The sequence below is a fragment of the Belonocnema kinseyi genome, chromosome 1 (assembly GCF_010883055.1).
Source record: "Belonocnema kinseyi isolate 2016_QV_RU_SX_M_011 chromosome 1, B_treatae_v1, whole genome shotgun sequence".
Lineage (NCBI taxonomy): Eukaryota > Metazoa > Arthropoda > Insecta > Hymenoptera > Cynipidae > Belonocnema > Belonocnema kinseyi.
Genome location: NC_046657.1, coordinates 159016416 through 159029455, shown reverse-complemented (window position 1 = coordinate 159029455; position 13040 = coordinate 159016416). Strand labels below are relative to the sequence as shown.

Below are 13040 nucleotides of genomic sequence, written 5' to 3'. Positions count from 1 at the left end.
GGCGCTGATCAGCGATCCAAGAAAAAAATCTAAGTTCGATACAGTAATTTTTTTCTTACATTTTAAAAAGTTACAGAGCCTATAATGAGATTTTTTAAACTAAAAAAGTTTATAGTGAAATTTTTGTATCCAACTCATTAAAATAATAAAGTTTTCCCAAGTAATTGTAATTCATTGCTTGGCCTTTGGCGCGCAGATATCTTGCCAGTTGACGTCACAACTTGAAGTATTCTGACAGTGCTTGGCTCCGACCTCTCGGAAACAGTGCTAGTTTTTGTCGATCAAGTGATACAATCTGTGAAAATTTTATATTTTTTACTAATAATAGAATAGTTCAGCCAAAAGTTAGCTGTAAAAGCGGAGGCATAAAATGTACCAAATCTTTATAAAATTATTGAATAAGCAGTAAGTACAAACCTACTTTTTATCTATTAGAAAAGAAAAAGTATTAGAACCGATAATTTGATTTATTGATTTTATTGATGGCAGTATATTTTTGGCATAGACTATATGATTCTCAACGATGAAACATCAATTGATCATCCATGGACTAGTGGCTGATAAGCCAATAACTCGCAGCTGACCAGCTTGTAACTAGCGGCTGACCAGCCTCTGTTTAGCGGTTGAGCAGACGGTCTGGCCTAGGGCTAGCCAGAAAAAACGTTACATACTTGGCCAGGTCCAGGCCAGACTATCTGGTCAGCGCCAGGGCTGGAAACCTGGCGATCTGACCTGGGCCAGGCCATCACCAGAACGTTTTTCCACACGGGTTTCGTTACCTGCGCAGTCTCCTCTGGACGAGGTTTGATGCTGACCAGCTAAATACACATACAGTAAAAAATGACTTTTTGTAATATTTATTTAAAAGATAAAAATGAATGATATAGCTGGTCTTCAACTAGTGGCTGAATAGCTAATAACTAGTTGCTGACTAGACGGTCTGGCCTGTGGCTAGCCAATATGAATCAATTTGGATGGCAAAATATTGAAGAAAAGCTGATAACATTTGATAGAAAGTTATAGAACTTGATTTAAAATTTTTATTTTAAATTTTTCCATAAATAAACAAATATGATGAAAAAATAACTTTTTTCATTTCACGTTCGCGGTACTCATCAATAATAAGAAAATTGTTGTAATCACTTATATTTTATAGATTTAAATTACTTAATGATATTCCATCATGATACAATATACAAAAAAATTGTTTAAAAACAAATTATTTGTTAAAAGTGTGTTTTCTATACATTTTCATAATTTTAGGTTTTTTTAACTTTTATTGCAAGAAATTTGAACGGAAACAATATGATAATGAAGAGAAATTCTCTTAAGATTATTCTTGTTAATTTTTTATGATTTTTTAAAAACAAATGTAATTAAAAAATGCATTATTCGGCCAATGGCTGATCGATTCATGTTTTATCGTTGAGAATCATATAGTCCATGTTTAGAGAATACGCTTTGAGGATAGGCTCAAAGACGAAAACATGATTTCCTATAAAAATATATAATATACATGTTTGATAAAATCAGTAAAAATTCAAAATTTACGTCAAAAACATACTGCCATCAATAAAATAAGTAAATCAAATTATCGTTTCTAATACTTATTCTTTTATAATAGATAAACAGTAGGTTTATACTTACTATTTATTTAATAACTTAATAAAGATTTGGTAAATTGTATGCCTCCGCTTTTACAGCTAACTTTTGGCTGGATTAATAGATTATTAGGAAAATAATAAGAAATTTTGACGGTTTGTGACACTTGATCGACCAAAACTAGCACTGTTTCCGAGAGGTCGGACCCAAGCTCAGAACAGACTATCAAGATGATAAGAAAGAAAGTCGTGTTTTCATAGTTTGAATTTCTTATTTTCCATTATTTTAGGCACCCTGTAATGGTTTGAAAGTACCTCAAAAAAAATTTGAAGATGGAACTTACGATTTTTTTTCTTTTGACTCGCTGATCAGCGCCAGACCTGGACCAGGACAGACTGTCAAGGTGATAAAAAATAGGCTTGTTTTTATACTTTGAATTTCTATTTTTCCATCATTTAAGACACCCTGTAATATTTGTGAAGTATGTCAAACAAATTTGCTGATGGAACTTATGATTTTTTTCGTTCTTGGCTAGCTGGCCAGTCCCAAACTTGGGCCAGAAAAGACCCACCAGACTAGACATTCTAGAGCAAGTCAAACCTGAGCCAGACTGGCGTCAGACCTGAGCCAGATCGGTTTTCCAGACTAGACAGTCTAGATAAATCCAGACCTAGGCCAGACCTGTAACCAGACTGCCTGGACATTTTTCCATACGGGTATATATACATTTAAAAAAAAATTTAGTTAAAATATGACCAATGCGGATGTTTGTCGACGGAAAACTTCGGTTTTCTTGATGTCTGTTATTTTAATTAAAAACATGATGATAATTTCAGCAAAATTCATAATTTGTTAATAAACTTTATGATTTTGTAAAACAAATATACTAAATGAATAATCTATTTTTTGGGCATTGGTCGACACAATTTTTTACCAATGCCAGGGATTTTTATTGGGGAACTCATCATTATTGTAGCAACATTCATGTTCAGTTGATAAATCTAATGTATTTTCAAGCAAATTAAAAATAAACAAATGCATTATACGGGCATCTGTTAACGGAAAAATGAGGTTTTTTGTTCTATGACAGTTATTTTAACTTGGAACTTTATAATAATTTCAGCAAAATTTATAATTAGTTCACAAATTTCATGACTTTAAAATTGAATAAAAAAATGCATTATTTGGTCATTTTTCTACGGAAGAACTCTTTTTTCAAGGTCAGTCCTTTTATTAGGAACTTTACTTTTTTTCTTTTTTTTTCCTAATTTAAGTCTTTTTATTAGGCTGCTTCATAAAAAGTCAAATCCAATTTCTTTATTCATTGTTTGGTTGTTATACTTCCAAATTCGCAAAAAAATTAATTTTGTCGACAGACTTCCGTATAATGTAATTGTTTATTGAATTTGTTTTAAAGAACATAAGATTAATCAACTAATCATATAAACAACTAATTATAAAAAATAAAAAAACTAAACAAGAAATCCGAATCAATAACTTTTTTTTGTAATTCTATCAACTATTAAAAAAAAAGGATTTGTCCCAATCGGTCAATATCTGTGGACTGTACGTTACTTTGAATAAAAAATTAATTTTTTCCCACGGTGCAGTGTCAATACTGAAAACCAAACAGTCTGTTATGGTCCGGACGCCAGAACATTTTCCCACACGGGTTAGAACAAAAATATAGTAATCAGGGTCTCTACAATTAATTATATTAAAATAAGTGAAAAATTGATGGATTAAATAATTTTGGGTCTATATTTTATGATAAGCGATATATGCATCTCTACTGTACATATCTTAATACATTTTCTTGTTGAAATCTGGATACTGGAGCACTTTCACAGTATATCAAGCCAAGTGTCATATCGAAACGTTGTTTAAGTATTGCTTTCAAGGTGTCATCACAGTTCCTTTGGGAGTAAACTCTGCAGTCGTTGACCTTCATAAAGTCACTAAAAAAACGTGATACAATTATTTTATAACATAGTAAAGTAAAACCATAACAGTTATTTTAAATTCTTGAGAGTACACTCTACTCTAGATTTAAGAACGGTTTCGAGCATGGCCACGTATGTTGAGCACCGCTTCTCTTTCGCTCCCGAGGTCCCAGACTCACCCAGTGGTGGATCTAGGGGCGAGGGGCAAGGGGAGCAAGAGCTTTAGCACTGATCAGTTTTTTAATTATAACTCTTCAAATATGTTGCAAAGCACTTAACACCCGCCCCTAATTTTTTTCTGGCCCCACCCATGCCTCACCAAAATGCCGTAGGCTGAAATTCTAGGAATGCCGTAAACACACGTTACTTAATTCCAGAGTTTAGAGCAATTTTATAATGGGGGTCGTGCATAAATTACGTAAAGTTTTTTGAGTGGAGGCGGGGGAGGGGAACGATTTTTATGTACTATCTTCTATGGGGGGGGGGGGGGGGGCGATCAAACTTTTTTTGTCATACATTTTGAAGACTGCTAATCACAAAATAAGAAAAGTTAAAGAACTTTTACTGTAAATAACTGTTTGTCAGCACAATCTAGTGCTTATTGCAGCACTAAATAGGCCCTTATTTTTCACTTTTTGATTTACCTAGCTCTCATCCCCATTTCCAGTTTTGTTCGAATGTTTAAAAAAATTACTTTTAAATTTGAGACTAAATAATTAATATTCAGGAGTGGTGCAAAGACCAGGAAGATTCACATAGATTTAACGTGGAAAAAGTAAACTTTTTGCAAATCTACACTGCGAGATACGCTAAAACGTAATAAAGTCAAAGCACAGTGTCATGAATTATTTTCCCGAAATTTCTCTCCGCGTAATATTTGAAAATGTTGATGTAAAAAGAAAATCCGCATTTGACTTACTTATTCAGAATTCATCGGAAGATTAGAACCAATCAAAAATTTAAGGAAGAATCACTTTAAGCTACACTTGTTGGCCTACAAATAAATCCCCAGAACCCATGTAGAAAATTATCTGAGCAGACTTGCGTACGGTTAGAGTTCTTTAGACCGTGTTATCTAGGTGGTTTTTTTTTTTACCGTAATCGGGTGCTAGTTAGACAGTCGTAAAAAAAGATTCTAAGTATCAAATCTAAATATTTTTTGCACGTTAAAAAAAGGCCACGGTGTTTACAATTACAATAAAATAAAATTAAAAAATAGAATTTTTTCTCATCATCCAGTCAGTCCTTTTGGGCCCTAATGGGGCTCTGGTTAACTCGAGATACCAACTAATTTTCTAAATGTAACGTCCAAACATTTTTCTCTACATTTCCGAAAAGGGCAAAGCTGTTTAAAATAATTTTAAATAAAAAAAGAATACTAAAAAAAAGGATTTTTCCTCATAATCTAGTGAGTCATTGAAATAATTTCTAATGTCAACCATTTAAAGTAGATTTTCACAAGATCGACTGACTAGTGCTGGATTAGCTTGTTCAGGCTGGCATTTGGCCACACAAAAAAGTTTTACTTCTATTCAGAGCCATAACAGACCGTCTCGATATCGCCACATTTACGGTTAGGGCAGTCTATAATATATAAAGGGCTCCGATTAGTTCTCCAGGAATTTCACCACGGAAAGTGAAAAACTCGAATTTTACGCTTTATTGAAGCTTTTTCAACTTTTCTCAAAAAATATTTATTAATTTGTAATATAAGAATACCAAGTCAGTTTTTACTCATTTTGTCATTTTGTCGTGAAATCAACGTGTTTTCTAAACGTGATAAGGTTCTGAATCAATTTTAACAATAAAATAATTTGTTTAAAATAGTTTGCAATAATTTAAATCATATTTGCTTGTTCAGGTATATAGTTTACCTGAAAAAAGCAGAAGAAATATTTCATCTCTCCAAGTTTTCGAAAAATATAAATATTTTTAACTGAATTAATAGAACACAATAAGAAATTTAATTATTTTTGGTTGAAATTTTATTGTTTTCGCTAGAAAAGTTGACTTAAAAATGCTTGGTTAGGAACTCATCTTTTTTGAAAAACTTTGATTTCGGGTTAAAAATTTAATTATATGGGTGAGAAATCAACAATTTTGTTAAAAGTCCCCCTTTTCGTTGAAAATAATCATGTTCGGTTTAAAAATTTAAGAACTTCATAAAATGCATCTTCTGGTTAAAAATGCAACTTTATAATTCATAATTATTCTGCTTTATTTAAAATTTAACTTTTTTGTTCAAAATTTATATTTTCGGGTTAAACATTCAAATATTTTCTGGTTGAAGATTGATCATTTCAGTTTAAAATTCATCTCTTTGGTTGAAAATTCAACTTTTTGTTCAAATTTTTTTTGGCTTGAAAATTTATTTTTCATAACTGAAAATTTAATTATTCCATTTTTGGTTAAAATTTAGTTTCTTTAATATTAAAAATAAATCTTTTTCAGTTAAAAATGCAATTGTTTGACTAGAAATGAATTTATGTTGGTTGAAAAAAACTTTTTGGTGTAAAATACAGCTATATTATGTACAAAATTCATATTTATGTTTCGAAAATGCAACAAAAATTTGGTAGAAAATTCAACTACATGCTTGAAAATTGAAGTGTATTCAGAATTCATTTTTTTAGTCAAAGAGTCAGTATTTTGGTTCAAAGTTCATTAGTTTGGTTGAAATCTGAATTACTTTCTTGGAAACTTTTAAATTTTGGTTCAAAATTAATTTTTTCAAATGAAAATTTATCAATTTAATTTGTGTTGAAAATTTATTCTTTTTATTAGAAAATTAATCCCTTTGGTTGAAAATGTAAATATCTTCTTAAAAATGTATACATTTTGTTAAAAATTCATCTTTTTTTATATAAAATGAATCTCTTAGATTAGAAATTCAACTGTAAGGAGATTATTCTGTGTCAGTTAAGTATTAAATTATTTTGTGGATAATTATTTTGTTGGGTTAATTCAGTTGTGGGTTAAAACATCAACTATTAAATTTTTAGGGTAAAAATTCATATAGACGGGTTTGAAATTTAGCTGGTTTGTAGGAGCGACTTAAACAAGGGGTACTTAAATGGGATTTACAGTGTATTTTGAATTTAAAGTTAAACTTTCAAGAAGCCTGAAAATCGCCTCAGTTTATTTTTGAATGACACTTAAATAAATTTAGGAATTTAGATTTCATAAAATCTTGAAAAAATATTATAACAGACCTGCATTCCTCTTCTGAGTAAACAATTGGTATTGGTTCCAAAGTATAAACGGTACTATATTTTGGAAAAAGTAGAGAACATTCGTCTACAGGTGAATGGAGTGATGCCATTAACTCGCTTAAGCACTGGGGTTGAGTGAAGAGTGCTCTTTCTGAAATTTAATTTAATTTTATAAATCAGATACTATTAGTTAATGATTTTCTATTCTATGAAATTCTTACTCGCTCGCAATAAAAAGATTTGAAATCAAGAAATATAAAAACTGACAGAATGCGAACTGAACATTTTGAAATGAAGCCTTTCTATATTTTAATTGAAAATAATTTTATTTTCGACCAAGCTCAAATATCTACAAATAATTAAATATGCCTGTTAAATAAATGATTCAATACAGATTTTTTATCTATCGTTTGAAATACTACATAAATTACCGAATTTTCAATGCATTAAAAAAATATTAATCTTATTTATAGAGTAAAATTTGCCATGTTTCCCCCCGGAAAAAACCTTTCTTGGGTCAAAATAACGTACAGCCCACAAATATTGATCAATTTTGACAACAAAATTTGAAAAAGATAGCTAATAGGATCTTAAAGAGAGTTATCGAGCCTGATTTTTGAAGGTTTTCAATTTTTATTATAAATATTAGACAATTTACAAACAAAATTTATAAACAAATTATTTGTTGAAAAAATTTGTTCTACGACTTTTCATGAATATACGTTTTTTTAGTCATAGTGCAAGAATTTTGAATGGAACCAATATTATATTATTAAAATGTTTATAAACAAATAATTTGTTTATAACAAATTTTATTCTCTAATATATAATACTGAAACACCTTTAGCTAATTTTACTCTATGAAACTTAGGTGATTTTAACAGTTATCCTGTTATTGACGAGCACCGGTAACGTCAAATAGATAAAATGGCAATTTGTTCGTCATATTTGCTTATTTATAAAAAATTGAGAACCTAATTAAATAAACCGGCAGGTTGCGGTAAAATCTTTAATAACCATTTTTTTTTTAAATAATGCGCATTTTGATAAAAGAGACAATGAAAATACGTCCGTTTTAATATCATTGCATGTTATGAATTGTAATAATATAAATTTCTGGAAATGAAGTACACGTGGAGATACAAATTCGAATGCTTAATACATTATTGAGTGCGGAGCGCGAGCTAAATATATTATCGAACGCGAAGCGCGAGAACCAACGGTCTCGTGGCCTAGTTGCGCTTAAACCCGCGAGCCGCGCGCGCAGCTCGCTATGAGGCTGTGTCCGCCAAGTGGGCAGATTTTTTGTTTTATTTTTCAGACTAAACAAAATGGCCGCCAATTTTCGGCACCCATGCCATAATGACATAACCTAAAAAGTGTATCGAACCGCATGCAATTGACCTTAATTTTTTAATTTTCCAAGTGCACTGTACGATCAGAAACCATAAATGGCTTGCATATGAGTTAAAGTTCATTTTTGTAGCATTTCAAAATGATATTGATTTCGGTATCACTTTGAACATTTTTTTTACTGTGCACTTGCGCTAACTGGTGTGATAAAAAATAGTGTGTGACTCCTCCTTTGTCTCGGTTTTTAGATTAGGACTGTATGCAACTCTCGGCCCCTCAGTGGCACTTTGCCTCGTGTGAATTGCTGTAATCGTTCTTTGTCTCAGCTGCGCTTCGACTGCGCCTCGACTACGACTCATACTGCAACTTTCACACTCTGCCGAAAAAGTGCCAGTTAGGTTCATTGTATCACAAATAAGTATTATCAGGGAAAAAACTTCATATAAAAGAGTTCCTCCTTCTTATTCTCAAAAGCCAATATTTTTAAAAATATAATTTTTTTTTACTATAAAAGTTGAATATTACAAGCTCCTTGGACGATCATTTCTTCGTTTTCGAGCACTTGTCTCTTTATTGCATTCGGCTCTTCAATTTTAGGCAATAACAAATAATTTTTTTCATTATTTACAAAAACATTCGAGAAATGTACTTTCTACTAACTAAATTGCGAATAGGAAACAAAAATAATGGCCAGAAAGACTTTTTTTTCTATATTTTAAGATTTTTTGATTGCTTGAAAAATGTTTGTTTAAATAATAAAACTCACCAAATTCCAACTGAAGACATATGCCATTTACCATATTTTCCATAACTTTTTGGACTCCTTTCTCACTCAGACGACGATCCTCATTGAGACAAATTTGAACATTTTCAATAAGTTGTCGCACAGTATTTATTACTTCGGGATTTGTCTCACAAATTTGATTAATGAAATAAACGGTTGTATAATCACCCTCAGCGGGTGAGCCTGGAGTGGCTGCGTTCAATTGGCCTAAAATACTGCTGCGATAATTTCTAAAAGCCTGGAGATTTCTTAAAATATTTTCAAACATAAGACCTCCTCCATTATAATTACACTGCTCTCTTAATTCGTTCAAGGTAATATTGAAGCGCCCTTTTTCGAATGATCCTGTACTAAATTGGGCTGATGTATCAACAGCAAAACCTATAATTTTGTTCAATAAATAAATAATAATGAGTTAAATATTAGGAGAAATTAAAAATTATATTTTTTATGTTCCTTTGCAAAGAAGCCTTAACAAAATTAAGTTAGGGAACAATCAATGTGAATGTGATACGAAATTGCAAAGTTATACTTTGATTATTGATTTCTAACCTTTAATAGACCCCTTCCTTATTAGACTTTATGTCATTAGGGTTCGTGCCCCTAATTTTACACTTAATTTTTTTTCGAAATTAATTGCCTTCAAATTTAATTTAATATTTTTAAATTATTCAAAATTATCATTTGCGTAAAGTCTTTTAAAATTCGTCTGCTTGGTTTGAAAATTTAGCAACTGGATTGAAACTTTCTTGACTAAAAAATTTCGTTTAATTAAAAATTGAACTATTAACTATTATATTACTTGTTAAAACTTCACCTTTTCATGCTTAGATTTAAAAAATATTTTTTCAAATGACAATTTAAGTTTTGCAGTTTTGGTTAAAAGATGACATTTTCAAGTTTGAATTGACGTTGAAGTTACAGTTTGAATTAAAATTTTGACAAGTTAACAAATTTAACTATTTACTTAATAAATTTATCCAATTTGTCGAAAAATCATATTGTTTCGTAGAAAATGTTTTTCGTTGAAAATTTAACTTCCTTACTGACTGAAAAATCTTTCTTGGTTAAATTTCAACTATATTGTTAAATTTTCGTCATTTTGATTTGATAATTCATCTCTTTTGGTAGAAATATTTTGTTGAAAAATTCTTCTTTTCGGTTCAAATTGACAGTTTTTTATTTAAAATGAAAATATTCTCTGGTTTACCATAACAATGATCACTTTTGTCTGAAATTAATTTTTCATATTTTAAAATATAACTATTTATTTGTCAGTTGAACTGCTCTGTTAAATCATAAACAACAGTTACATCCACTTATTCTTATGATGTATGCTTGCTTTTAGTTTTTCGTCGATTATAGGAATGTTAATGAAAATGAAAATAGAAATAAAAATTTTAAATTTCGAATGAAGATACAGCGATATTAACAAAATTACTTATTTTAAATTCTATGAATTCTAAATTGATTTAAAAATTATTGGTCAGCGTATAAATTAAAATTTTACTTACCAATTATTATTCTGCACTTAAATTTTTATTTCAAAAATGAGCTTCATTAACTTCTGCAATTAACCTTGAACTGTTGATAGATTTTCGCATTTTACAATAAAAAAGAAGAACAAAAAACGGATATCAACCTTACCCTTATTCTGATATTTAATTACTTTGTCATAATTTAACATTAAAAATAAGGAAAAGGTAAATTTGTGGAGGAAAACTGATTTTATGTTTGTAGATTTTTTTAAATATATAAAAATAATATAGATAACTTATTGAATTGTATTTAAAACACTTTAAATTTTAAAGATGTGTACTTGTCCCAAGGCGAGCCTTGTATTGGCTCGGATGGTCGGCGTAAACTTGTCTCAAGACGAAACTTTTGTGACTCAGAAATGAGACTGAAATTGATGAATGAAAAATTTGTAATTATGAAATTAGTTATTTCTATATAAAAAATTCAGAATCTGTTGGTCTGAACGAGTATAAGCATTAAAAATGTTCTTCATACAAAATTAAAATTTTAAATTTCTAGAAAGAACTCCTAAGCCGTCAGAAATACGTAAAAACAAACAACATTTTCGGTATCCTCGCTAGGCAAGTATAATACAAATGAAAATTCGTAAATTAATTGATTGAATATTTATATTGCATAAAAATGTAAAAGATTTTTAAATCATTAACAAAGATTAGCTCTTATTATAGTCAGAATAGCCCTTTTGGTTAGAGCAGGTATACAATCGAAGTTTTGGAGTCTTGGAGTCATAAAAATTCTACTCAAGACATAAATATATGTCTTTAGGACAAAGAAACTTGCCTAAAAGGCATAAATTGAAGCCTAGCTCCGTCTCAAAACTGAGACATGCGCAATTCGAACTTTTCGACTTCCGCATGTCTTGATTGGGGGCAATTCAAGTCGAAACCAAGTCCAAGAATTTTTACTCGGGTATAGTTGAATTTCCAACGAAAAAAGATTTTCTACCCAAAGAGAATAATTTTGAACATCAAAGAACGAATCTTAAAAAAAATCAGCCAAACAGTTGCATTAAATACAAAAAAGACGAAATTTTTAGTTCAAGAAACGAGTCTCCCGAAAAATAGTTGAAGATTTAACCAAGTAGTAAAATTTTAGAGCCAAAAAGACGAATTTTTTCGAAGATTGTTGAATTAAAAAAAAAATTACTTAAAATTTTAACGGGGGAAGATTTTTCCATTATGAAAAATGAATTTTCAGTCTAAATGGATGAAGTTTCAACTAAATATTTTCAATAAAATAGCTGAACAAAGAAGAATAAAAATCAATTAAATCTTTGAATTTTCATCAAAAAAGTTAATTTTAAATCAAGAAAAATAAATTTTCTCCAATAAAACCTAAATCTTCAACAAAAGAGTACATTTTTATGCTAAAAAGTCGAATTCTTTAAAAAACAGTGAACTTTTAAATCAAAGAGATGATTTTTTAACCAAAAAGATTAATTTTTTATAAAAGAAGATGAACTTTCAATTTATTCAGTATACAGGGTGAAGTTTTAACCAAACATCAAATAGTTAAATTTTCAACCAAGTAGATGAATTATCGACGAAGAATATAATGTTCTACGAAAAAGATGAATTTTTGACAAAATATATGAATTTTCTGCAAAATAATTCAGTTTTTAACATGAAAGTTCATTTAAAAGCTAATAATTGAATTTGCAAACAAAAAATAAGATTTTTCAACAAAAAACTTTAATTTTCAAACACTGTTAAATTTTTCTTTATCAAATTGTTGAACTTTCAGACGAAAAAAAAATTAATTTTCTACAAAACACTAAAACTTTAAAAATTTAAGTTTATATAAAAGCCTAGGGCGCGCGGCTGTTGCGGTTCAAAACTTACGGTTTAAAACAACAGAACGCGCAGGGCTCCCGACAATGGGTCGGCCAACAATGCTGACCAATCTAGAGCTGGGGGAGCCAATAAAAATGGATTCAATGCGATGGATCGGCGGGATCTTGTGACCTTTGGGTGGACGGAGAAACTGGATCACGACTTGCTAGACTGCTACGATGCAAGTGTGGCCCTTGAATGGGGTTACATGGCACGGCTGCATGCTCTGTGGTGCGAGAAACACCCGGAGCTATCGCACTTTTCGCAGCAACGTCTGCGAAACCATGCTGAACTACTCCGAAAAAGGGGCTATGTAAGCGGAACGCCTACTCTACCACATCTAGAACAAGCCGGCAACAGAGAAAGAGAGGCGACACTGAGACCAACCGCGGGCAGACATCCAATAGAGGAAGAGCGATGCTTTACGACCTGGAGAAACATTAACACCAAGGCTTCTCTCAAGCCTAAAGATCTGGCTGAAATGGATGACGAGCCTCGTGGACATTTTTCCGGAGAATCCGACCTCTGGGCTATCAATTATTGTGTGTATAATGCAGCGGGAGCTTTGACCGATGCGAACCGTAAAACCAAAGCAACAGTTGATCATACGACCAAAAGACGAATGCATCAACTTGCCATAAAGATAGGTTGGGCAAGACAGTACGCGTCTCGTATTCAGTGTGTGATTGACTACATCAAATCTGGCAGGAATTTTACCGCCAAGGTTCGAAAGTTCGCGCGCGAACTCCGGACCCGTTATCACACACTTAACAAG

General features: G+C 31.0%; 1 protein-coding gene across 5 annotated transcripts in view; it reads left to right on the top strand.

Moving 5' to 3' along the window:
- The first annotated feature begins 260 nt into the window (after positions 1-260).
- Positions 261-13040, top strand: part of LOC117170609 — a 108142-nt gene continuing 95362 nt past the window's right edge. For 2 of the 5 annotated variants that reach the window (XM_033357528.1, XM_033357493.1), the window contains exons 1-2: positions 261-285; positions 1892-2005. The gene's annotated coding sequence lies outside the window, so the exon portion shown is untranslated. Of the gene's footprint in view, positions 298-513; positions 834-1891; positions 2006-13040 lie in introns of those variants that run through there. The other 3 variants (XM_033357502.1, XM_033357511.1, XM_033357521.1) reach the window with 3 other exon arrangements.